Here is a 27157-nt window from a genome sequence, read left to right as displayed (position 1 = left end):
TATATCTGATTTCCTTTCAAGCAATTTCAGATTACTGGATATATTTATAATGGGTGGCGATTTTTAATCATTGAAGATAATAACCTCATGTTTTTTTATTAGTTCCTTGGCTTTAATAGGCCATTCAAATAATGCTTTAGCTAATAGTTTTGTTGTTTTTAGTGAGAAGGAAACAACATTTTGCTATTATTCAAGAAAAGCATATTGCCGTCTAATGATCTGCTATCAATGAGTTTCTTGTCATCTCTTATTCTGCATAGTGTCTGCCTCTGAGAATTCAAAAGATTAATTATTATTTTTATAGAATTGATCATAAAATTCTAGTTTGGCTATATAGTAGTCATTTGATGCTTTGTTCTTTATTGTCTTTCAGAATGACCATTTTTTTTTTTTTTAGCATGTGATAGTTTAATAGAAACCATACCATTTGGTCTAGAAGACAAAATGTTTATATTATTTGAAAAGGTAAAATGCAGTTATAGTGAATTATTTTATAGCTTGAATTTAGTGGCTTATTTTTTTGCCTCGTTATTATATGGTTAGCTCTGGCAGTGTCTCCCTTGGAGTGGGTAGGCTGGGGTCAGTTTGGGCAGGATTCAACAGACCCGTTGCTTTCAGTCTGGGTTGGAAGGAACCTCATCAGTGTATGGCTGAATAAAGTATAACTTGGATTCTGGACTCACTTCACTTGGTGAAAGTGCATATTATCCCAGTAAAATTTCTATAATCTGTAAGACTGATAAAATACACAGGCTTTTATCTCAATTTTTGTTTGCTTCTGTTGTGAACTGTCCCATTTTTTAACAGCACACAATAATATTTTTCTTCAAAGAAAGAGGTACATCAAAATTATTGTGGCTTTTTAAAAAGTAACATTTGATCAGTTTGGTTCCTCAGTTCTTTCATATTTGAAAACACAAATGTTTGGATATAGTGGGTTTATGCAGAACAAAGTTATTATAAACTAGAACATAGTGGAACGCATTTAATAAACCCTCAGAAATAAAGTCCGACATACTGTGGAAAAGGGAAAAGTGAGCTCAACTGAAATATAGCTCTTGTAAACAGAAATAGGGTTCAGACCGACAAACTCGTGGTCGTATTTCTTTATTAGATTGGCTGGGAGGGGAAGGGAGAAAGTGGGGGGGAGTACTATGTGTCTTTCATACCATAAATATGAAATACTAACTCCAATGTTAATAACCTCTAGAAAGTCTCAAACGGAAGAGATTGGTCCTTTGGCACTTAATTTTTTCCATCTTTTTTCTTCCATCTCATTTCATTGGATTTTAAACATTGACTAGGTTTCAGAGTCACCAGGGTGAATTTTAAAAAATAAATGATACTCCAGTGCTGCTGAATCAGAATTTTTAGGATACGTGCATTTAAAAAATCTCCCCCAGATAAATATAAGTGTGAACCACCAGCCCATTTTCTATTAATGCCACCTAAAACCTCTTACTTGTGTTTGCAAATGAATTCATGTCAGAAGGCAATCAATTCATATTTCACCTCCCAGCTAACTATTGATCTCATCTACATATTGTAGGATCTTGCCAGAGAGATGAAATACACAATGGTAAGTTATCTCCAAAATAAGGAATAAATTGAATTTCTGATTAATTCTAAAGTGTAAATAGACCTAGGTAAGGAATGTCAAAGTCTTGATTTTGAAAACCTGCAGAACAAATGCTTTATGAAGGATTAAGAGGTATCTGTTGATGATATCAAGTTTATGCCTTTACATAAAAATGTACTGTTTTTGTCAGTTTTCTACATAGAAAACAGAATAGTTGTTTAGGAAACACATTTGGAATCTTCATACAGGGCTCTGTCCAGCAGCAACCTTGTGGAGAAAATGCCCATTTGGGGTATAGCTCTGTGTATATGGACCTCAGTCATTTGAAAAAATACTAACTCATATTCAAATAATTTTGTTTTATTTTTAAAGATGTATTCAGCTGGAACTTGTCAGCAGTTCCAGGGAAAGAACTCGGTCACTAATTAGTGCTGGAGGTGGTGAGTGAAATTGTGTGTGTGTGTGTGTGTGTGTCTGTGTGCAGGAGGAGACAGAAAGGAAGAGGAGGCTTTTTCTTTATTTAAGCCCTATATTCCCACACTGCTTTTTTTCAGATTTATTTTTCATTGTGATTGACTTTTTCAGCCACATTAATAAAATCTGATTTTTTTTTTTTTTTACAGAATCTGGTGTTTATTTATTTGATTTATAGATAATGCAGGACTGCTTTGTTCTTCCCCCATCTTAGATATAAGTCTCCTGGATCTTTGATATAATTTAGTCTCTTGGGACTTTTGTCCAGGTTTTTTTTAAAGTGTAATAGCTCCTTTAGAACTAATATAAGTTATTACTTACATGAATTATAAATTGCACTCCCTACTAGTGCACACTGACAAGATAGAGGAAGTTTTGATGACCTTTAGAATGGGTCAGTGATTATGGATTATAAGAGGTTCAAAAAGTCCAGTGAGGGCTTCTCCCTCAGATTGTTCTACTTAAAAAGGAAAGGGGTGACACCCAGAACTGCAAAAAACAAAAAACAAACCTAAGTGTTGTTGGGAATGCGAAAAAACAAGAACTACTCTGCATTGCTTGTTGGATGGAAACTTTGGAAAGATTTTGACAATGTCTAGTAAAACTAAATATACATATACCAAATGATCCAGTAATTCCACTCTTACGTGTATATCCCCCATAAACTTCTGCTTATGTTTTTCAGAATATGGCTAAGACTTTTCAAAGCTGTACTGTAGAGGGGTAGACAAGTATATTCCAAATGCCCATTGACATTCAAATGAATAAGTCCATTGTGATACATTTGTGCATTGAAATAGTATGCAGTGATACAAAATGAACAGATTACACACACGCACAAAAGAATGTGGATCATCTTAAAGATATAATATTGAGGAAAAAAGGCAGACATGATGAAATATATTCTGTGTGAATTGAATTTCATCAATTAAAAAACAGGCATAACTCAACTGTATTTTAGGTATGCATAATTATATGATAAAGCCTTAAAGCTAAGGAAAGAGCTAGAGTGCATTTCAGGGATATTGGTTACAGGTGTAGGGAGGTATTTTGTTTTGTTTTGTTTTGTTTTTTTAATTCAAGAAGGGGTAAGTCTGGGACTGTTATTTCTTGCCCAGAGTGCGGGTTATGTTGTTATTCATTTCGAGAGTTCATTAAGGTGTACATTTGTTTTATGCATTTTTCTCTGTGTATTATATTTGATAACTTAAAGTACTTGAACTATTTTTAAGAGGAAATTAAGGCCCAACCACAGGTGTTCCTGTAAAGAAAGTTTCAGGGTCTGACTTAAATTTACAAAAGCAAGGACAGCCTCTGCTAATTGCATTTTGCTCTTGACTCACCCTGCTGTGCCTTGTTATTACGGCGCACACAGCAAGCTCTGGCGTGCTGAGAGACCCCTGTGAGAGTCTGAGGGGTGAAGTAAGGTTGGAGAGGGGAACCCTGAGTCTGAATCTCATTATCTGGGCGAGAGTAAGTCAGATGCTTCGTGTTGCTGTGATATAGTTGTGTGTGTGTGTGTGTGTGTGTGTGTGTGTGTGTGTGCGCGCACGCATGCAACGTGTGTTAATATGTTAATTCTATTCTGGTGTCGTGAAGGCAGTGCTGGAATTCAGCACCAGCCAAATACCTAGTATGCCCTTCAACCCCTGACCGTAATGAATGTAAAATGCTGGTAGTAATAGATAGATTGAAATGAAAAACCCCTTCATCTTGGCACGCGAGAGATTTGCAATCATACTTGGATTCTCAAAGCCCTGCTTGATTGGAGATGAATGTGTGGATGGATTGACCTTTCTTGTAAGAGCTGTTGTTTCTGCACTAAACACGTGAAAAACAGATTTTGAGTAGCTGCCCTACTGCACTTCTCTCGTGATTTGTATTATCGCCCTTTTAGATTTCTCGGCAATAATGGTACTTATTAAACTCACCGGGGCTCTTTTTCCCCCTTCCCCCTCCTCCAAGCACTCTTACTTTTCTTCCATGGGTATGGAACCTTCTACCAAGGGAAGGTTAATTTCTTTACCTTTCTCGTACTGTCAACATAGGATTTCTTCATTGATTGACTGGTGTTCGAATCCCAAGAATGTCCATTTTAAAATAAAGGAAGCTTTTGGGGGTACTTTGGAGGTTATTCACAAATTCCTAGAAGGAGGAACCCCATATTTTTCTCAGTTTTGAAATTTATTAGTTATGTATTTTCTAAATATAAATCTTTCCCCCTCCTTTTTTTTTTTTTTTTGGAAATAAATGTTTCCTGTGTGGTGCCCTTCACACAGTAAGATGATTTTTCTTGTCAGAGCTATCAGATGCAACAGAATAGATTCAGGTTTTGGTCAAATTCTTAAAATTTCTTTAAATGATTACGTAAGATCAATGTGACCTACACTTTGAATAAAAATCCAAAACTGCTTTCCATACTCTGCTGTACTCCCAGTGTGGTTCACTTTATTTCAAGTGCTGTTTTAAGTTGGGGCCCAGATGGAGTGAGGAGAGAGCAGATAATAGTCCCCCAAGTCAAGGGCAAGCAGTTGCACTGCTCTTTGTATTTTGAGGTTCCTCTATATTTTATGTAGGTTAGGATGCCAGTAATTTTATTTTCCATCACTTATGCGATGTTTGATCATATAAACAACCTTTGCATCTGTAGCTGATTTGAACTTATTTTAAATATTTGAAAGTTATTTAGAGACTGTTAAAGTTCCTATGCCAACCCAAAAATCAAACAGATGTAAGAAACCTTTTACCATATCTAATTATCTGATAAACACTGATATGTCACATAGAGTAAGTTGAGACATTTTGATGTTATGTAGTATCTTTTCCTGTATCATAGGAACACCTTTTTTTTTTTTTTTTTGAAGAACGGGATGGGGCGGAAGGGATGTAAAAAGGCACTGACATGTTTACATTTTAATTCTGGGGTTCAAGATTCTTAAGTAGCATCTGTGAAGGAAGACTTTCTGCTTCAATGTTTCATCTCTGTTACTCACATTATTTTAAGAGCACCCAAAGTCTGTTATTCCAACTGCTATATACCGAATTTGTTCTAGAAGAAGCTTTATCTTTGAAAATCAATTTGTTTTCCCTATTGCTGACTCATATAGGCAATGTCATCTTAGTTGGTTTCTCTTCCTTTTCATAAGCTGCTTGGGAAGAGATTTTGTCAATCACCCTGTGTTTTAAAATGGCCACCTGCTCCTGAAGAATCATACAGACAAGAGCACAGACTAAATTTAAGTTGTCTGATGAGCAGACTGATGGTACATTTGTACTGTTGAAAAAAACCATTCCAGAGGGGGTTTGTGGAGCTCTTATTCAGAGACTAGATAGAAGAACTCACATTCTTCAGTGTCACTGGGGAGTCAAGAGTAAAATGTCTTCCCACCTGGTGGTGGCTGCTGAGAGCAATCCACACTTCCTTGCCATCTGGTAGAATACGACCACGAAGTTACCAACTTCCCATGGTCCTGCTGCTGCTCTCAAAAATCTGCCTCCTTGGATGGTGGCCTTTGTTATCCGTAAACATGTCTTCCTGTGGGGAGGAGGCAGGTGACCTGCCACTAGCATCAGTCTGGAGTTTGTCCTAGCTTCGTCAAGATTTTCCAAGTCAGAAGCTAAGTGCTGATGGATGCACTTGAAACTTTCTCAGCGGAAACAGGTAGGATGACATGTGGACCACAGAAGAGGGAGGCAAGAGCCGGGAGGTTTCACGGGCATTTCAGTGTCAGTTGAACCACATTTGAAACATGTCTGGAAACAGAAGTCCTAGACTGAGTTAAAAACAGACAGTGGGAGATGCAGAGTCACATATGGGGTAGGGAGAGTGGTGAGTTACAGGGATGTAGATAGTGTAAGGAGATGAGGAGAAGACACAGAAGAGCATCTTCCAAACCTGCTAACAGAAACTTTGTTGATTCTGAGCTTAAAGATACTTGAAATGATGCTTCTCACACCATGATTCAGTCTAATTTCTCTGGACAGTGCGTATCCACTGGTGTGGGTGACAGGGCATGTTTGTTACACAGGAGCGCACAGCCAGCTTGCAGTGCTGGCGGGATGCAGATGAGTCCTTGTCATACATTGAGTGGTCCTGTTGGGCATATCCCTGTCTCTACCCCTGAATATATCTACATATAGTTAGATAGCAACACACACACACACACACACACACACACACACACACACACACACACACACACACACACACACCCCTACAGATGTGCACACACTCAGAAACCACTTGGTGACACAGGGGTTTCCAAGATACCAAAGGAAAATGGGCAGAACATGGTTCCTCTTTGTCATCTTTGTCAGTGGCAGGGCGCCTGGGGATGATGTTTGGGTGGTCTGTCTTAGGTGAGAAACTCAGCTTGTCTAACAACCCATCTCAGCCTGTGCAGCTAAGAAGTAATGGCCTTGTAACCAACCGTTGGACTCTGTCTAGGTCTGTGGAAGGCTAGCCTATTTCCTCTCCAGGATTTCAAAGCTCAAATAAGTTTCTCTTCGCTTTCCATGATGCACAGAGGGATTAAAAAGTTGTGGGAGTTTGCTGGCACCTTCACGTGGAGGGACGTACAGCAGGTCCTTGGGAAGATGCTCACCCTCGCTGTGCCCTCTGACAGGTGCGAGGGCGCTGACTCTGTAGGAGAGCAATTTGGTGATGAAGGAGGAATTTTCGCAATGTGTGCCAATGATTGGTTGGAGGGTGTGTGTCCTGGTTCCTAGTCCCTCTGCTGGCAATTCCAGAACTGCTTCCTTCCTCTAATTCTGTGGCTGAAAACTGAGATTCGGAAATAAGTGGGAGGAGACAAACCACTCACCTATTTTACTGCTAGATCTTTAAAACAGCCCTGGGTGAGCCAAGTCTTGCAGTGAAAGATTTTTGTTTGAGGGGCCTGCTACTCTCTTTTATTTGTGTTTTATTTTTCAAAATGCCTTTGACTGTGGTGCCATCCCAGGTTTTTAGATGCCTAATCATCCTGTATAAGCCAGGAATCCCTCCTCAAAGTGGTCAAAAACATCAGATAACAGAGCCACAGCTATTTTTAGAATACAAAGATAGCTGAATTTCTTTTTTTTTTTTAAATAATGACATTAGAATTTTTTCTGTCCCTTTAGAATCTAAAATCCTCTTAAGTTCAGAATTTTTTGTTAAGTTAATTCACAATTCCGTTCCCACACTTAGAAAATTGTGTAGCACATTCAGGTACTCAATAAAATTTTGTTGAATTAGTAACTGGATTTTTATTTTATTATTATCATTTTGATAGGTGAATTTCTTGATGAAATCCAGAAGCACTTGCATTATAAAAATAGAGATCTAGTTGCTGAGAAACCCAGAGGAACAGACCTTTAATGACAGATTGTTGAGTATTTTTATATCTGGGCAAGGGAGGTATTTCAGGGCCAGGGAAGTTTCTTAAATTATGCCACCTTGACACCCTGTCTACTTGTAAGGTTAGTCCTAGACACAGATGTGATGGATCCAAATGAATGGCTTGCTAGCCAATGAAGTGAGGGTGTAAAAAGTGTCTGAGATTTTTCCCACAGTCAGATGACAGGTACTCTGAATTATTTAAAACTGCTTTGCATTTTATCAGCACCCTCTAAAATGCTTTCTAGGGATTATTTTAAATGGTTAATTACAGGCAGGCATTAATGAGACTTGAAAACAGCTTGGGCTTCATTGACGCAGGTAGTTCCAGCTCAGGAGATCCTGGGTGGAAACAGTCATCTCCCTTGTCGTTGTCATCCTCCCCCTGCACCATCAGTAATAACAGATTGCATTTAAATGGTACCTCTTTCCAGAGAGGTCAGCGTCTCTCAGATAATTGGATTGCTCTCACGACATCTGGTTGATGGCAGAGGGCAGTTGTGGTTTTAGAAATCTTGCTGATTATCACTCTCTGGGTTCTGGCTATCTAGTCATGCTGAGGCCTCAGCCTTCTCCTGTCTTTTCTCTGCCCCTCAGGTTATGTAGCCACAGCTCAGTAGGTGGAAAGAACCACGTAACCTTGAGTTTGTGCAGAGCAGGGCTATCCTCCATCGCATGCCACTCACCCTCATCTTGGGGAAACATTACACTTGATCTCAGCTCATTCTCTGTCATCTTTTTTCCTTAGTCACTTGTCCCTTTCTCTTTCTTTCTGTCTCCTTTCCTAGCATCCCCTGCCTCCTCCGTCTCCATTCTCTGCTCTTTTCCTGTTTTCATTGGCCTGTTCAGTTCTCTGTAGTTCCTTACTGTCTTACCTTGGAAGTTTATGCAGGATAAAATATGAACCTAGAGATGCGTACAAGACATAGCTTTAACTTTCAGAAGTGGGGAAGGGTGTTCTCTGTTTTTAGTGTACATGGTTTTAAAATGGATACTTCTCTACCTTTGGTGAGAAAACATGCTACCTTTAGCATGTTTTTAGCCAGCTAGACAAAAGTGACTAATTTCTTATTACCCTGCAATAACCTATAATGGAAAAGAATCTGAAAAATAATATAATTGAATCACTTTGCTGTACACCTGAAACATTGTAAGTCAACTATACTTCAATTAAAAAAAGAGTTATCTTTTGTTAAAATTGAATTTGCCTAGACCCTGATAGCCATGAAGAAATGGGGAAGAATTGGTAAATCCCTTGGGCAGAGTTTCTGTGGTGCTGGGTGGGTGGTGCTGGTGGTGGGTGTGGATAAACAAATGGTCCTGCCTGTTGGCTGGAGTTTATTCTGGCCACTTTCAAAGCAAAGAACTTCTTAGCCATATTTTGGGGGAGATCTGTTCATTTGTGAGGAAGGAAACACGATTTTTCCTTGATGGTCAGAAGTTGGCAACTACCTCTTTTTGCGAAACGGTACATCTTAAAATACCAAACCAAACAAAAATAAGCAGAAACTCAAAGTACTTTTAAAATATAAGAATTTTTTTCACGCACGAGAAACTCGGTTCTCTGGGTTTCTACTGGGGAGATGTTTTGATGTTCCCCTCTTTACTTCTTTTAAAAATAACCTTTTGTATTCTTGTACTGGTGAAAAGTACCTTTGATTCTCACTTGGCCTCTTCCACTGAATTGGAAAATTTGGTTCCATTCTCTTAGCAGGTAAATAGCCTTAAAACCATTCATGGTTCTGTCAGGGTAGAGGAGAGCTGAAAAGCATTACATATGTTCCAAGTTAAGAGAGGCCAGTCTTTTGCTGTTTTCAAGTGGCTCCTTCCCCTCCCTTCTCCTATTAAGGGCTCCACCACAATGAAGCTTTAATCAGCTTCATTGATTTAAAGCTAATTTGCACTTGGCTTCAAGGTTAAGGTCCACAGCACAAGCTGAAGACCTTTAAATCAGAAGTCAGAATGAAAAGCCTTAGGTATATCATATTGTCGGCTGTGCATAAGAATGACAGCTCTTGATGGCTGTGAATTAACTCTTGGGGGAAAAAAGGCACAAAGCCAATTTTTCTTCTGTGTTAATATAACCTCTGCTAGCTGGGTAACACAGCATTGCTATCAGCGTTTCTGCTTCATCATGTAAATTGATGGAGTTGGCTGAAAATACTTTGGTATTGTGATGTTTGCAGCCATCAGTTTCTGCTTGGTTTCAGTTGGATCTCAACCTAATTGCCAAACTGATTCAATCTGTAATAACTTTTAACATTTATTTTTCCCAAAGGGAAAAAAATGTCTTGTCTGTATTCTGCAATTAAGAAGGTGATGAAATATTCAGTGTATGTCTCCACTCTGACTAAATTCTTTTGTTAACTTTATCAGATAAACTATAAAATATTAACCAGGCTCACTGTTTGAGCATGTGCAGATGGCATAATATTTACCAGGCCTATTTTCAATACACATTTAATTTTATAAATTGAATTAACTATTACATGGCTAATTTTTTCCTCTCTTTTCCAAATGGATGCAACAAGCAACTGTGTTGCTGGCTGTATGTGCTAGGCTAGAACATTTGCGGGTAATTACATAAGCCTAGCTGTGTATATAATAAATAACATTTTCTCCAAACTTAACCACACAAAATCAAATCAAGGAGAAATAATGCTATTTTCTAAGCAAAATTATGCTGAGTTGCAATGTGCAGGTTCTTTGCTCTTTTTTCATTTTTTGGACAGCTTAGTTTTTCAAATTTTCTGTAACATTTAAATAGGTAAGTTAATTTTACCCACCTCTTATCCAACATGCAACTGACCTTAAATACTGTAGCCCTCTCCTCTCTGCTGTTACCAGGTGCACTAATTTAATAGCCACAGAAAACTTCAAGCAGATTTTCTCAGAATGTGGTTTGGACTGAATCAATATCAAATTCTAAGTCATGATATAAAGCTCATTCTAATTGAGAACAACGAAAACCCCCTTTTTAAAAGACAAAAACCAAAAAACTAATGAGCAAAAGCCTTGGTTATTGGTAAGCTGAAAATGCCTAAATGGGTCCGCCTCACCGATCACAGATTCCTATAAAGCTGTGCTTCGTTCATTGCCCTCAAGGATCTCATGATCTCTTTAGTTAAGGGGAAAAGTGTGAAAGGAAACAGTTACAATCCAGTGTGACACATGTTATATCAGAGGTGCACAGTAGGGACTGAGAAAGGAGGGTATAGGGTGTGTGGTTGATTTTGGGAGTCAGGGATAATGTGATGGAGGAGATAAACAATTTAGCTGCAATTTCAGTGGCTGTCTATGTGAACAAGGTGCGTACAGAGCAGAAAGGGCATTCTAGACGAAGGGAACAGATATGTGAAGTGATTCATGTTTGAATGCCACAGCAGATGCGTGAAAATGCACCGGGTATGAAGTAAGGCGAGTTAGGAGAAGAAATAAGGGTGGTTGCAGCCCACACCACAGAGGTGGTATTAACTGGACCTGTTGATGTTGTGATTCTGTGGTTCATGCCGCCACAGGAGCAGGATGTGCTGGAGCTGTGTGATGACAGGCGAAAGGCAAGCGGTGGAGAGGACAGAGTCAGGGATGAATGGTGACTGAGTTCCTTGAGGTCCCCAGAAATTACTTAGAGAGCTTCATCCTAGGTGCTGAATGGAATTCAGCTATGAGCAGGAAGGGGAGGGCCTGGTGTTCAAAACAATTCGTTTGGAAAATGGGATCTTATTTTATAACACAAGTTGGTGAATAGGGACTCAAGAGCAACACGTGTGGATCTTTTTCAAGTGTATACCAACTTCCAAGTTGTGGAATCTAACTCAGTCATGTTCACTGTGCACTCAAGAGTGGCTCTGAGTGTCCCTCATTCCCCCTCCCCTATTAATTGATTATAAACATAATTGCTTGAAGTGTCATATGCTGTAAAGTGATCACTTCCAAAAAAGAGCCAGCAATTCCGCCCGTGATGAGGAGTTTGTGGTTAAGCTCAGAAAACTCGAGTCTTTTCCTAAGTGAAGAGACGTGTGGGTGTGATGAGGGTTGCAGAGGTGAATAAAGAAGCCTGGAGAGCTTTCACCGGAGATGGGGGCTCAAAGCATGAGCACATCATATTTTAAATAACAAAAGTGTTAAATTAATCCAAAGAACACAATTTAGCATTAGCAGGGATGGCTGCAGATGCAAAGAGGCTGCCTTCCACACTGAGGCAATGTCTTGCATGTGTTTATTCTAGAACGTATCAGGCCATAGTAGCGTTGACAGCCCACTTCAATTTCTACGTGAACGTTAAAACACATGTTTCGTAGATAAACTGAGACAATAATAATGGGTTATCTCAAGTGAAGGAGGGAGATGAAGCTAAAAAGACATGAATCAGAGAAGTGCAAGGCAGAACTGGGTTGAGGCTAGAATTTGTTCACACAAAGGAGCAGGGATGCGCACAAGGGCTGAATTCCCCCCAAAGCAAAACCGTGTGCTTGGGGAAGCATTGTTTGGACATCAGCATATATTTACACCATATGACATTTAAAACATGAGTTTTTAAATCCCGAGGTAACTAACATCATCAACCACTCTCACGTTCAGTTATTCAGAACGTTGTTGGTGCCATCTTCATCGTCATCCTCAAGGCAGCCCCAGGCAAAATGGTTTACAAGACCGAGATTCAGCACAAGACCTAGGCTCTCCTTCCAAGTCCTTCTCTGATTTTAATCGTGATTGCTGCCCACTTAGGGCTCGGACAATCCCCTGTGGACATCTACTCTAGGAAAAACAAGCAAATGAATTCACACTGAGGTGTTAAAATGTGAGAAGTTTCATTTTAACTCTCTGTACCGAGCATTTACATGATCAGTGAGGGCAGAGCCTTTCACTAAAAGGTGGGCATTGGCTTGGCTGTTCAGGCTCCAGCTAGTTCAGGAAAGGAAGTATTAAAAGGTGTTGATTTTTTCCTTCACTCCAGAGCTCACATCATGCACAGTCATCTGCTGTTCTTACCACGTTCATCACCTCTTATCTGTGTTATAACAACAGCTTTCTGGTTAGTCCTTTCCTTTTTTAAGCCTCTCCCCATAATAGGACCCAGTAACCTAAAATATTATTCAGCATGTGTGTCAAGGTCATAGTCAAATTGCCACCTCCCTCAAGAGCTTCTAATTGTCCATTAGGACAAATTGGAATGTTTCAAACCTAGTGACTGTTGAAGATTCTTCTTCAGCTACTGTGGATAGCCCCTTTTATCCTGCCTCATTTCTCTACATTGTCCAAGCTCACCTTTAGCCTCTTAAAGCCCCAAATTCCCCTGTGGTCTCACATTTGCCACCATGTTTCCTTGAACCCATGTCTGTCATTTCAGAATACAGGCTCACGTAACTACCGTCTTTTCTTTCTAACCCTGCCCATCCTGATCACTTACTTTTTCTGTACAGTTTTATGACTTTCTTTATGTTTGATTGCTTATAACTAGGGACTCCTGATGAGTTGCATTGGATGTGCAGTCTCTAATATCGCTGCTGGCTTGTGGTTCTTGGTAAACAAGGATTGAGCAGCGGCATCATGGCAGTTTCTTTTTCTAGAGCCCTTACCACAAGCTAGACGTCTTTCATACATTATTAATAGTCCCACCAGGAAGTTGTCGTTATTCCTACTTTGTAAATCAGAAAACTGAGGCAAAGCGGGCATCGGAAGCTTGACCAGATTTAGCTGGTACGTGGCAGAGCGGGGTTATCAGACCCCCCTCTCTTTGTTGAAACACTTGCATGTTGTTCACATTTTTACTGATCTGTGTAGGGAGAAGGCTTGCTTTTGTTGTCAGGGATTTCTTTTGGGTCTTGAACGCCTAATAAACATGAATTTCTTAGGACCTGCCCTTTAAAATAAAAAATTGAAGATTTGGATACTATTAACGTGACAGGCATTTGCAAGCACTGCTTAATTCATCTCACATCAGTCTCTGGTCACATGATAGTAATATAATTTCACCCAATTACAGCCACACAAGAAACTGACAACCTGATGCCCTGGGAACTGAGTCCTGTGGTTCAATTCCCCAACCCTCATTTTGAAGATTTATGCTATCATATCATGAACATGTATCCCATAGCGTCAAAAATACAAAATTGTAGAGTTATTACATAGTTCTACTTATTGATCACCTATTGACATACAGTCAGACTAGTCTTTGTCAAGCCAAGGATGAACTAGGAGATAAAATTAAAAGGAATAAAATCTAACACTTTAATTTCATTTGTGGCTGAGGGACCCACATTATACAGCAACCAGCGTGTAACATGTTCCATGATTTACCTTGCTGATAATTGCTTTGCACTCCTAATAAATTAACCCACAGAAAATCCATTCATCTGCATCTTCTTTTTATGCAGAGCTGGAGGAAAAAGGACCAGTATAGCAATTTGAGTGGCAATCATGCACTGATTGTAGCAAAGAAAGTAGCGTGGTGAGAGTCTCAAGCATTCTGAAAGCATTTCTTTGTAAGAAAAGAGGAAGGAAAAAAGAAGAGAGGGCTTTTGTTAATTAAGGGTTTTTTTTTTATTGGTCTTACTCACTATGGAGAATATGTTATATTCTAGGTCAAAATGCTTGTTTAATGCAGTATATTTCCAGCCAGATATTTTATTTTCATGTCATTAATTTATTTTCTTTAAATATTCGTAGAAAATTCTCATTGTTCTATGTAAGATTCCTGGAAGGAAAAATGTGTAAATATGTTACTGTATTCCTAAGGGGTCCCTTCCCTAAATATTATTCCACAGTAAATCTCATACTTCAAGCTGCTCAGGTTTATTTTTGTTGTTGCTAGACTCTGCAATCAAAATCATTTTGTAATACTTTTATTCTAATACATCATGTGCTTTTAATACTTTATGTTCTGCTTAGTGCCTTGATACCACTTAGCTTACCTGACCCTCATAGCCAACACAGTACAGTGGGAAGAAAGTTGGAGGAGTGAGGAGATGGGACTTCTAGTTTCCACCCTGCCACTAAAGTGGGCTTAATACTGGCTGTATTGTTTTATTTGAGTCTCGGTTTTCTTTATCTTAACATAAGGTGATTATAGGAGTTGATCTCTAAGGTCCTTTACAAATTCCAGGATGTTCAGAAAAAATCTTGTGGGTGATTAAGGGCCACAGAAACAAGTGATGTTCCCAGTTTCATAAAGGTGGGAGCGGGGGAGGAGAAGGGCAAGAACTGCTTCTGCTTCCAGCAGTGTGGCAGACTTGATACCCTGACTGACCTTCCTGCAGCAAACAACTAACAATGCTGCTTAGTGTAGTTTTCTTAAAATGGTCTTTAGATGCATCAGTTAACTGGCAAGAAAATGATGATCTGGTTGGTGGAGTGTTGCCAGAAAAAATACAGGAAATATCGTTATGTTTGAATTTCAGATAAACAGTGAATACCTCTTCAGTATGAGTATATCCCAGATACTACATGGGATATACTTGTACTAAAAATTATTTGCTGTTTATCTAAAATTCAAATTTAGTTGGGCATCCTGTATTTTATTTGCTAACTCTGGCACCTTACTCAGTGGCTAACAACTAAGTGAAAGCAGAAATCCAGAGAAGTAAACTAGAACTGAAACTGCTTTCACAGTGAAGGTATTTGCTGAGTCCAGATAACCTTGAGCTCTGGTTTTTCCATTCCCACAGAAGAGGGGAGAGAAAGGGAACTTAATAGGAGACCCATGGAATAAAACTGGGATCCCCAAAGACAACCCCCTCACGTTTAGGAACTAGAATTAAACTTGGTCCCTGTCCTGAATTGTATGTGTGGAAGAGGGTAGTGTTGATAGCAGTAAAAGTTTCTTATCTCAAGCCTTAGTGTTCACTGGGAGAAAGAGAGGAAGTTCACCCTGAGAGTTCATATCTGAATTATATACCTTGACAGTCTCAAACTCAAGGCAGTAATTTAACTTAAAGGAAATCTTAGTTAACAGGGTGACCAAGCATCTGGGCTAAGCAAAGGCAAATCTTTGGAAAAATCAACCCAGGTCCCAGAAAATTCCCATGTACGAATATCCAAGGAAGATAAGCTCACATACAGAACAAAACATACAAGGAAATCTGGCACTATGAATGAGAGCAGAAACAAAGGTCAGCAGAATCCCAAAGACTTCAAATATTGGCATTATCAGGGACTGTAGAATGTATACTGCCAATATGCCTCAAGAGATAAAAAGGAGAATATGTACAAATCAGAATGAAGAAGACAAGCAGCACAGTACAGAAATGGACAAAAGACCTGAACAGTTACTTCACAGAAGAAGAAACGTGAATGGTCTATAAACAAATGAAAAGATGCTCACTCTCCTTACTTTTCAAGGAAAATGCAAATCAAAGCCACAGTGAAATACCATTTCACACTCAGCAGACAGCCAAAAGTTAGGGGGTCGACAAGAAAACTTTGATAAGTCTGGAGGAACCCTAACATTTACAGACTGCAGGAGGAATGCACGTTTCTCCAAGCACTTTGGAACATCACTGAGCGTTTTCTAGGAAAGTTGATGGTAGGCATTCCCTACAAGCCAGCACATCTACTTGTACGTATACATCATTGGGAAATTCTTGCACCAGGAAGAAGATAGAAAAATCTTTAAAATGGCAATTTTTATACTAGCAAAAAGAGCTGGAAGCAATGCAGATGCCCATGAAAATTAGCATAGGTAAATACATTGTGATGCAATCACACCAAGGACAAATGTATTCCTATACACAGAATGGTTTAAAGGGATGAACTGCGACTACAAGCAATGACTTGTGATCAGAAATGTAATGTTGAGTGAAGAAAGCAAGTCACATAAGACTCTAGATGAATACAGAAAAATCCACGTTGCAGAGGTGCACATGAGCAATACGTGGTTGAGGTATGCGAATTGTGCGGTAACACTACGAAGAAACAGGAATGATAGACACGAAAGTCAAGAGAGTAGTTACTTGTGCCGAGAGAAGCAGGGGCACCAGAGATGACAGCAGTGCTCTGCTGCTTTAACTGGGTGGTGGATATATAGGTCTGAATTTTGCTGATTCTTTGTACTACAAATATTTATTAATGTTCTTTTGCATCTATTCAGTATTTTAAAAAGCAATTATCTTTTAAATGGCAATTTTCTTGGACTGAAAACCGAGTTTCCAACCCCTGTTGCAGTGCTCAGTCTAGTGCACTATGTACTTGGTCGCTGGCTTTTCTCTATTTTGTGTATTGCAGAGCAGTTAATTACACACACATATACCCCCATTATGGTCATTGTATGATAGTTGCTTTTCAGTTCTTGATCCTTCTGCTCGTGTACCATGCCTTCCGAATGCAAACCTTTTACTGCTTTTCAAACTAAGTTTCACTGTGTTCAGCGTGTTCCTTGAGAATGAAAAACATTAATTAAAGCTGGGGTTATGAAAAAGCAATCTGTAACACAAATGGAAAAGGGATGTTCTACTGAATAGTCTGGAAGAGCTAGCAGCTGGGACAGTACAGTGTAATGGTTAGAGGTGCAGGTTTAAAAGTCAGATACATGTGAGTTTTATTCCTGCTCCACTTGTGTACTCAGAGGTGGACTTTGGTGTGTCGTTGACTTTAAGCCTTTGATTCTGCACAATGTTTAGGATTATGTAGACTGGTATAGGGACAGCATTTATTTGGGTGTCTAGTAGAACTCAGTATCAGATAATTGATAGCTGTCAATATTATTATTATTATTATTATTACTACTACTACTACTACTACTATTATTATATAAGAAAGCCACAGAGTTACCATGTAGAGCTAAGGGAAATGAAAATATATCTTTAAAGTAGCTTTTATTACAAGCATAAAACTGTCAGCTTTCATCTGTTTCACAGGGCATTTCCCATCCTTGCCACATGCTTACCATCTGACCTGCCCTTTCGTAATCTCATTTTTCTCACTTGAAATCTGATACTGATGGTGCTGATACTGTCCATTTGCATTTCGCTGTTTTTTTGTGAATCTCCAATGGGGTGATATATAGAAAAACTTATTTAATAAAAATGCTGTTATTATTATTTTATTCTAAGAAACATTTTGGGAAGTACATTCTCTGTAGTTTTCCAGGAACAAAAAGGCCAGTGCTCCGGTTTTCAATGTGTGTGATTATCTTTTCATGACCTCTGGTCGTTACCGTTTCAACTGCATAAAAGTGGTTGTGTAAAATGTCACGTAGCAACATGTCCCGTAGCAACATGTCCCGTCTGCTTAGCAACAGAAAGAAGAGAGGTAACAAAACATTGGAACAGAGAACCTATGAATACTAGAGTGAAAAAAAATGTCTCAAACCCTAAAACTTACCAAAAAAATTTTTTTCCTCTAAAAAGCAAAACCAAACCCTGATGTTGTTTGATGGAAAGAAAATCTCCCAAGCCCCCTAACAGTGCTGAATTCATTTGTGTTACGAACCTCATCGTGTATTTCATTTAAATGGCAAAACTTTAAAGTGCCACCGTAATCTAGATGACTTCCTTAGCCTCTGCGTGATCGATCTGAGGGAAGAGGAATAAAATACCCTCTAGGAGAAAAATTCTCCTGTGTGGCAAATTAACTTCCCAGAACATCAGGGTACAATTTAGTGCTCTGTAAGAAGTGATTTATTAAATGGTGTCAGGATGAGTTAATTTATTTCATAGCAGCAAGTAGCTTGCTACAGGAGAATTGTTTACTCACCTTAGGTACTTCGGTGTAAATTCATTATAGGTTTGCTCCTCCTGGGGCTAAAGGGCCAGCCCACTGCTGCTGTAACGATGGATAATTATACTGCACAACTTCTGCATTATTCTGTTTATCAGCTGATGGACCACTGTTCTTAAGAGGTGTTCCCTCTCTTTTGATACCGACGAAGGAGTTTTGAAGGCATTTATAAAGGTATTCTTCACTTAGCACTTTATTTCATCAATCCCAAAACATCATTCACTGCAAGATATATCATTATATTATGTACCAAGACATAAAAGAAATACTGTTAATGAATCCCTGACACAATGTGTTCTTATTAAGAATTTTTATTTGATACTTTTTGAAATAATTCTTTAGAATTTTACCAATACAGATGTGTTAATCACACATTATTCTTACACATTCATAAAAAAAGGGAAATAGAAGTAATGTATATTGATTAACGTATACCAAAAGTACCTTCAAATTCAGATTTTGACCCTTGTGGATTATTTTTTCACTCGGAGCCATTTATACCCATCTTTTCCCACATCATGTTTGACTCTGTACATCAGGAGGACTGGTGGCAACAACCATAGCTCCTGTGCTTTCTCTAACGACCCTTATGTGTTTTCTGGACTGAAAACTAAGAAGTTGCAGTTCCCCAGTTAAGTCATCAGGGAAAAAAAAAATCAACTTAGCACATAAATAAACCAAGACAATTAACAGTCTGCCCCTGTTTGACAGTGATTTTAAGGTGCTGCTGACTCTAAGATGAACCTCTATTTTGAAAATATTAAAAATGAAAAAAGTGCATATTTGTATTGATGAAGCAGTATGGAGTTAAATTTTTTTTTCTCTTGACTCTGTTATTGGTATGTTAACAATGTGAGTCTGTCAACGTATCATTTAGATGATGATTATTTGCATTCTTGTTAGTCTCATTATGAGTTGGTAAGAAGAGCTACATTTTAAGTATGTTTTTCTTACTTTCCTTATACAGTAGGTAGCACAGTTGGGGTCCCCATTCTGAGCCCTTCTAGAACTTTATCTACAATTGCAAACACCATGTACTGAGTACTTTCCAGTTGGTTGGAGCTGGCCTTCTCCACACTCACTTTGACTTTCTTCAACTGGGCCACTGATGCTGCTTGGAAATACCCTTTTCTTCCAAATGCAAAAGATGCGTATTTTACTCGTTTGGCTTCCATAGATCTACTCTCTCAAAGGAGCCACTTGATTTCTCCAACTTCATCAAGTTTTCCATAAATAATGCAGCTCAAAGTGATCATCATTCACCACTATCCTCCCCCTCCTCAGATAGTGCTACTTCTTAATTTGACACAGAAGAAAATTGTGGCCTAATTACAAAGTTGTGAAGAGACTTGAATGCCCCCCTCAGGAACCAATGAGTACTAAAGTAACCAGAGCAAGCGTTTTAATCCCTTAGACACCATTTCCCCGTGTATTTAATGAGAACAGTATATACTCTATGGGGCTTTTGTAGATAAAAGTTACGCTTTTAGAGCATTTAGCTGAGGGCCTGGTACATACTGGTTGCTTCATAAATTATAGCAGTTACTCTTAACTGTTACCATGCATGCAGTATGGGCCATTGGAGGATTTTTTGTCTTAAACAATGAGAAGAAAACAGGTTGAGATGAAGTTTACAGAGTATGTAGTGTTCCCAGTCAAACTCCAGAAAATGATGATAAATTAAACCAAGTTGCTCCAATAGGGCCACGAATGGATTTTGAGGCTTTCCTCTTGACAGAATTGTCATTTAAGTGTTTGTCTTGTGAATCCTCATTTAAGTCTCGCTGGATGGGGCTGAGTCATTCTTAGAGTGTTGTGGCTTCATTAGGAATTCAGCAGAACTGACTCCTGTTCTTAAACGCGGAGGGACATTGGTGAAGAAAATCACCTGTGCTTTAGAAATGCTCGCTCTATACCAGATAGGAGGAGAATGAAGAAATTTACAGACATCATCTCTAGTCTTCTCAAGAGTCCTCTAGGAGAGTGGTACCTTTTTTATCTTACCCGTCAGCCAACTGTAAAGCCCAGAGAGGTGGAGAAACAGCTCATCCTGCGCCCAGACTTAGTAGGTGGCAGAACCGAAGTTTGAGATCTGTTGGCTGCAGGGCTGGCCCCCTCTCTGCACTTTGCCAAGTCTTACTGGTCCCTCTTTTCTAAGTTTATTTCAGGTCATCCTCCGTAGTCTGTTTCACACAGTTAGACTGGCGTTTGTCTTGAGATTGATTTCATGACTGAAACGTTTCAATAATTTTTCTGCCCACGTGTTTAAACTCCAGTGAAATAAGCGCGGGTGCATTGTCTACAATCTGGAAGTCCGTTTTTTATTGATATTGTGGCAGAATTTTTAATCCAAATCAAGAGAAGTCTGCTGCCATTAAATTGTTCTTGTCTTTGGAACTCTCCTGCAAAATCAGTGGTATATGTGCATGTGTTTACACAGACTCACACGTTACATAAATGAAACCAACCATTTTCACTTAGAAACTTATGAACACTTTCATATGTTAATAATAGCTTTTCTAAAACATGATTTTAATGGTTACATGATATCCCATTTAATCATCTATTTAAAGATAAAGATTTTTATCTCAAGCCTTTATTTTTAGATTTATGAATATAGTTACTGACTATTGTTATGTGTTATGTACATATCTGTAATATTTCCTTAGACTACATTTCTAAGACTGGAGTTATGGTCAAAAGCATACATGCTTTTTTAAAGCCTTTAGTATATTGTGTTATACTGGCTTTGAGAGAAATTGCAGACTGTTTCCAGTTGAGACCCCCTTTCCAGTGTCCTTGCCCATGGTGAGTTTTGTTATTTTCATGCATTATCAATTATATAAGTGAAAATAGCAGGTTATTGCTTAATTTTTATTTCATTCATTATAAATGACATTCATATTTTCATATATAAACTATGTGCATTTCTTCTCTACATTTCTACGGTGGTTTTTTTTTTTTTTTACCGTTTTTCAATGATTAGATTCATTTTATTGATTTGTGAAAGCTTTATTATAAATTAAGGATTTGCAATGCACACTGTAAAGTATTTTTAGTTTGTTATCTGTTTTCAACTATATTTATGTTCTTGGCGGTCTTCTCCCACCCCCTTTATGTTTCAATGTGGAGAATTAGGCAAGGACTTTATTTTCTCATGGAAATAACTGTCTTTGATAGGTTCCATTAAATAGCATTAATGTAAACGTTAAACATGTTCAAAATTAAGACAAAGCATTAAACTGAAGCTTTCTAGCTAGAAGAGGTTGTTTTTTTTTTTTTTTCATTTTTTTTTTTTTTATCTGTTGTATGTCTTGTTGTCAAGGTAATAGAACAGTATTTTTCTGAAATGACATTGTGACTCACCAAAGTAATCCTGTTTCCAGATTGTGGCTACTGAAGTTTCCTTTTGCAATTTTATCTACTGGTCATGCTCTTACTTCCTTCAGCTTTAAACACAGCTTAATCTGGAATTGTACAGTTAATAGATTATTTTAATCATATTTTACCTAGTATAGTATCTTACCCATAATGAACCATGAGTTTGTGAATGACTAATTCCAAGACAATTAGGTGGAAAAAAGAAACAGATTTTTTATTTTTAGTTTTGAATAAAAGCAGTCTAAACTATGAAAACATAAACCTGGCAGTATGTTTGGAGTACATTAAAGGATTAGAGCTCTAAGTAAGTTTCAAATTGGACAATGTAACAGGATGATTAAGTGACTAGCTCTGAACTGCATAGAATTCAGTCTATTTCCCGAACAAGATTATCAGCAGGTTGGAGAGCAGACTTGACCAATAATGTGACTCAGAGAATGGCAGCCATGAACATGTGCCTTGAAGACACAACTAATGGCTCCAGTTGCTGGGCTGTGAAATCCGTTTCTGTTTTTGCTGAGACCACCCTTCCCGCTGGCTTCTGCCAGAGTGAGCGTGACAGAGAGACAAAGGCAGGCTCATTCCTGAGAGACACGGAACTCCTCTGAAGACCTTTGGTTTAAGAACTCCCCTACAGGCTTGCCCAACTGCCCTTGGCCACAGGGCAATCTCAGATGCTTCCTGCCTTCTCTTCTTCTCTTGGGGTTGGTCAGACATATATGCTGGTCTGACAGCTCTCCCCATCTTCCCAGAATCTCCCCCCCGTTTTCTCTCTTAGGCATATCCCCTAATAAAATCCTTGCATGCTTAATCCTGTTTTGGCATCAGCTTCTTAGAAGACCTAAACTAACACAGAAATTGCTGGCCAGTATTCTTATTTATTAAAGGTTCTAGATTTTTTTTTTGTTTCAAAGACTCTTTAATAATCTTCTTAAAGTGTTCTTTTTGTTTTCCAGTAAATGGCAAAAGGGTATATGCACGTAAAAATTTGCATGCAATTTTAGCAGATGCATGGGAACTTTATAAACTATCCAAGAATCCTCTGAAAGTCGGTTGCACACCAGGTCAAGTATCCCCTCAATACTTTCTGAAGACATTGATAGTCTGCCTTGATAAGGACTAATTATGCTTTAAGAACTTTTCTTTCCCCTTATAATGCAAGCTGCATACCCATTTATACCCTGTGGCGATATTCAAATTATTTAACAGCCAATCAGAACAACCACCAACCTCTATACCGTGGATTAGTTCCCACCCTGTTCGCTCTCATTATCTTTCTTCCATGAAATCAATAATTCTGTTAGCATATACATTCTTCTAAATTTTGATTACAAAATATTCAATAGCTTTTTACTAAATGTCAACAGGGTATGTGGGTAGGGCAAAACAGGAAAAAACCCACAAAAATGAAAAGACGGGAGGGAAAACTAGCAGTAAAGAATTCCTTTTTCTTAAGAGTTAAATGCAAGCATGACTTGCATAGTTTAAGTTTGAGCAATGGTTTGCACACCACTTTAAATAGCCAACAAAAGGTTTTCGAGGCAGCCATTTTTAATTGGTCCAATCCTCATTCATATCTTTTGAAAAACCCTAACAATTTGTGTTGAACTGCATGTCTACCTTCTTGTGTTCCAACTCTTTGGTTCACTTTGTTGTCTTTCCCATATGGTTCAAAAAAGCAGTATGCATAATGCTTTTCTCTAGCGTGCCCTTTTGATTCCCAACATTCTTCTGAGGGCCTTAACTCTATAACCATTACCTGATCATGGTGCTTTCATCTAGGATTAGGTTTTGCACTTCTATTGATCTTCCTCTATGGGGTTGAATGTAGTAAATGAACCTCCTAGCTCCCAACAAATTTGCATGTAATTGCCTGTCCAGTCCTGAACCCTGAATAATGGGCTGGAAGAATACACTAGCATTAACAGAGCCAAAAATGTTTTTCTTTCAGAGGCTCTGCTCCTTTGTAAAAGTGGCATATATGAGGAGAATCAGAAAGCTTTCTCAAGGTTTGGGAAAATGGTAAGGTTGGGGGATGTCCGGGAATTAGTGCCATGCTATCTAAATCATTATAACCTCACAGGCACCTTATTGAATAAGTCTAGAGCTGGTATTAACGTCTTTTTGACCACTGGAATGTACTGACCTACATTTATACATCCTCCAAAGAGAACTGAAAAACTTCAATCATCCCTTCTTTTAATTTTAGTTCCTTTAGATGAGCTTTACTACAGAGTGATTAAAAAAAAATTTCAGTCTTGAACTGTGACTTTGATGGATTTGATGATCAATCACATTTGAAGGGTTTTTGTTGAATTATTTTGAATCAAAAAGTATTTTTATTTGAAGTCAGAGAAACTTACATTTAATGCGCTATATACGCTATTAAAAATCTCTTCTGATCTGTCACAATGGATAAGATAGGGAATTTTTAAAGGAGATATAAAATTTACTGCAGAGAGGTCTGATTTTTATACTTTCATCACAGTTAATTACTGAAATTCAGAACTACATTGTTTCAAGGCTTGATCTTTAATTTTTTTTAAAGTGATGACTTCAGCAATATTTGTATAATATGTTCCTTACTGTCTCCCCAGTATAACCTTATTATATGTCAAACATTCTGTTTACTTTAGAACATTTAGTGAAGGACTTAGAAAAACTTAAGTGAAATAAAGCTTAATTTTCTCTAATAATTGTAGATCCACTGGAGTGTTTCACATCTAGGGATTGGGAGTTATTGCTCCTAAGTAAATTTTCTTACTTCTTTTTGGAGAGCACGGAAGCTCTGCATTCTCATAGATTTGGTATGTGACTGGGAGAGGGGTCAAGACTCCTCCTTGTTTGTCCTATTTAATCTGATGAGTTGGTGAAGTCAGCAGACTAAAGCCATGTCTTGGAATGATCAAGAGGAATTTTGGGGGAGGAGGTGTGGTTTGTGAGGAAATGTTGAAAGGATTTTTTAATTGTGCTAATAACTTATAAAGTTCAAGTATTATTAGCACTGACAGGAATCCAGCTGAGTCTTTGGTAACATCATAACTTTTTATACCATCCCTATGAAAGTGGCAATGCTAATGTTCATTTGAGTTAAATTCTTAAGCATTCTACTTTGAATTAGTTCAGAATGCAAAATATAAACACTGTTTTATATAATTCTGTGATATATGAAAAACAGATATATTTAAATTCATTTAGAATGAAGACTTCGGAAGATAGAACAAGTTCTGCTGTTTCAGACCACATCATTATACCAGTAATTATTTCTGTCACTGTTACTCTCTTAGTCATGTTATGGGGATGTCATATAACTAGTAATAGTATTCTCAGAAACTAGGCTAATGTGTTAACCCATCTGATTTTACAAAAAATAATGAAAATATGAAGTGTGAAATACTTTGTAAGATGAGGAAACTGAGCCTCAGGGAGGATAAGGGACCTATCCAAAGGATATTCTCTAGCTTCAAACCTTGGTCATCTGACACAATCTTCTAAGTTATAAAATGCTCAGATTTGTGTCATGTTAGCATTGTACTGCAATAAAAACCACTTGGTAAAGTGAGAAGGGTCCCAGATTAGGAAGCAGAAGATTTGTGTTCTAACACTGGTGTTACTTTGCCCATGAAATACTTTTTTTGTAAACTAAGAAACAATTTAAATTTATATAATATAGGCTAAAAGAAGTCAAGCTCTAAGATGTAGCATGTATCTGTCCCCAGCGTACAAATGGCATAAAAAGTCCTTCGCTGTTGACTGTGCTTTTTTCTGAATTACCAGTAATCCAGTCAGTTTACATGAAAAGCCTATTTAAGAATTAAAATATGAAAAAAAGAATTAAAATATGAATAAAACAGTTTATATAAAGACATTTAAAAACATTCACCTATTGTTGGACCTTTAAATTGTTTCTATACCTTGACTGTTGTGAATAATGCTGCAGTGAATATGAGACTACAGATATCCCTTCAAGATAATGGGTTTTATTTCCTTTAGAAACCCAAATATCTAGAAGTGGGAGTGCTTGATTACATGTTAGTTCTATTTAAAATGTTTTGGGGAACCTGCATACTGTTTTCCATACTGGCTGTACCAGTTTACATTCCATATCAAAAATGTACAGGGGCTCCCTTTTATCCACATCCTCACCAGCATTTGTTATCTCTTGGTTTTTTCTTCTTTGATTTCATCATTGACCCATTGGTTTTTTTAGTAGCATGTTGTTTAATCTCCATGCTGTCATTTTTTTCTCCTTTGTTTTTCTGTAGTTGATTTCCAGTTTCATGGCAGTGTGGTCAGAAAAGATGCTTGAAATAATTTCTATCTTCTTAAAATTGTTGAAGCCTCTTTTATGCCCAAGTACATGGTCTATGCTAGAAAACGTTCTATGTGCACTTGAAAAGGATGTATATTGTATTTGGGGGAGATGTAATGTTCTGAAATTATCAACCTAGTTGTTCTATTGTGTCATTTAATTTCTCATCTCTTGGTTTTTTGATATTAGCCATCCTAACAGGTGTGATGTGATAGCCATTGGGCTTCTGATTTGCATTTTCTGATGACTCATGTTGAGCACCTTTTAATGTACCTGTTTATCATTTGTATATTTTCTTTGGAAAAATGTCTCTTCAGGTCCTCTGTTCATTTTTCAATTGGATTATTTTTGTTGTTGTTTTTTGCTATTGAGTTGTATGAGTTCCTTGTTTATTTTGGATATTAACCTCCTATGACATATATAGGGTGCAGATATTTTCTCCCATTCTATAGGTTGTTTTTTCATTTTGTTAATGGTTTCCTTTGCTGAGCAGAAGTTTCTTAATTTGATGTAGTCCCACTTGTTTATTTTTGCTTTTGTTGCCTTTGCTGTTGGTGTCAAATACAAAAAATTATTGCCGAGACCAAAGTTAAGCTTACCTCCTGTGTTTTCTTAAGGAATTTTATGGTTTCAGGTCTTAAATTCAAGTTTTTAATCAATTTTTAGTTGATTTTTATGTATGGTGTAAGATAGGGGTCTAGTTTCATTCTTTTGCATGTGGCAAATCAGTTTTCTCAATACTATTTATTGAAGAGATTAACCTTTCCACATTGTGATCCTGGATTCTTTGTCAAAAATGAATTGAGTACATATGCACAGGTTTATTTCTGTTCTCTATTCTATTCTGTCCATTGACCTGTGTGTCAGTTTTTGTGCCAATACCATAGTGTTTTAATTAGTGTAGCTTTGTAGTATATACTTTGAAATCAGGAAGTATATTATACTTTGAAATCCAGCTTTGTTCTTCTTGCTCAAGATTGCTGTGGCTATTCAAGATCTTTTGTGATTTCATACAAATTTTAGGATTGCTTTTTCTATTTCTGTGAAAAATGTCATCAGAATTTAGATAGGGATTGTGTTAAATCTGTAGATTGCCATGGGTGGTATGGACATTTTAATAATATTAAATCCAAGGAGAATGGAATATCTTTCGATTTATTTATGTCTTCCAATCCTTGAGCATGGAATACCTTTCCTTTTGTTTGTGTCTTCCAGTTGATGAACATGGAACACATTCCATCTATTTGTGTCTTCTTAAATTCCCTTTGTCAATGTATTATAGTTGGCAATGTGTAGATCTTTTATGTCCTTAGTTAAA

At 37.8% G+C, this 27157-nt stretch overlaps 1 long non-coding RNA gene across 13 annotated transcripts in view; it reads left to right on the top strand.

The window, feature by feature from the left end:
- The window catches only part of LOC116658215, a 309670-nt gene that overhangs the window by 10769 nt on the left and 271744 nt on the right, over positions 1-27157 (top strand). Inside the window, exon 4 of one of the 13 annotated variants that reach the window (XR_004313451.1) lies at positions 23479-23549. The exons of the other annotated variants lie outside the window; for them this stretch is intronic. This is a non-coding gene — a long non-coding RNA (uncharacterized LOC116658215). The remainder of the gene's footprint in view (positions 1-23478; positions 23550-27157) is intronic. 13 annotated transcript variants of the gene reach the window in all.

The sequence above is a fragment of the Camelus ferus genome, chromosome 20, assembly GCF_009834535.1.
Source record: "Camelus ferus isolate YT-003-E chromosome 20, BCGSAC_Cfer_1.0, whole genome shotgun sequence".
Lineage (NCBI taxonomy): Eukaryota > Metazoa > Chordata > Mammalia > Artiodactyla > Camelidae > Camelus > Camelus ferus.
The sequence above is the reverse complement of the archived record's forward strand: the minus strand, read 5'-3'. Positions and strand labels throughout refer to the sequence as shown.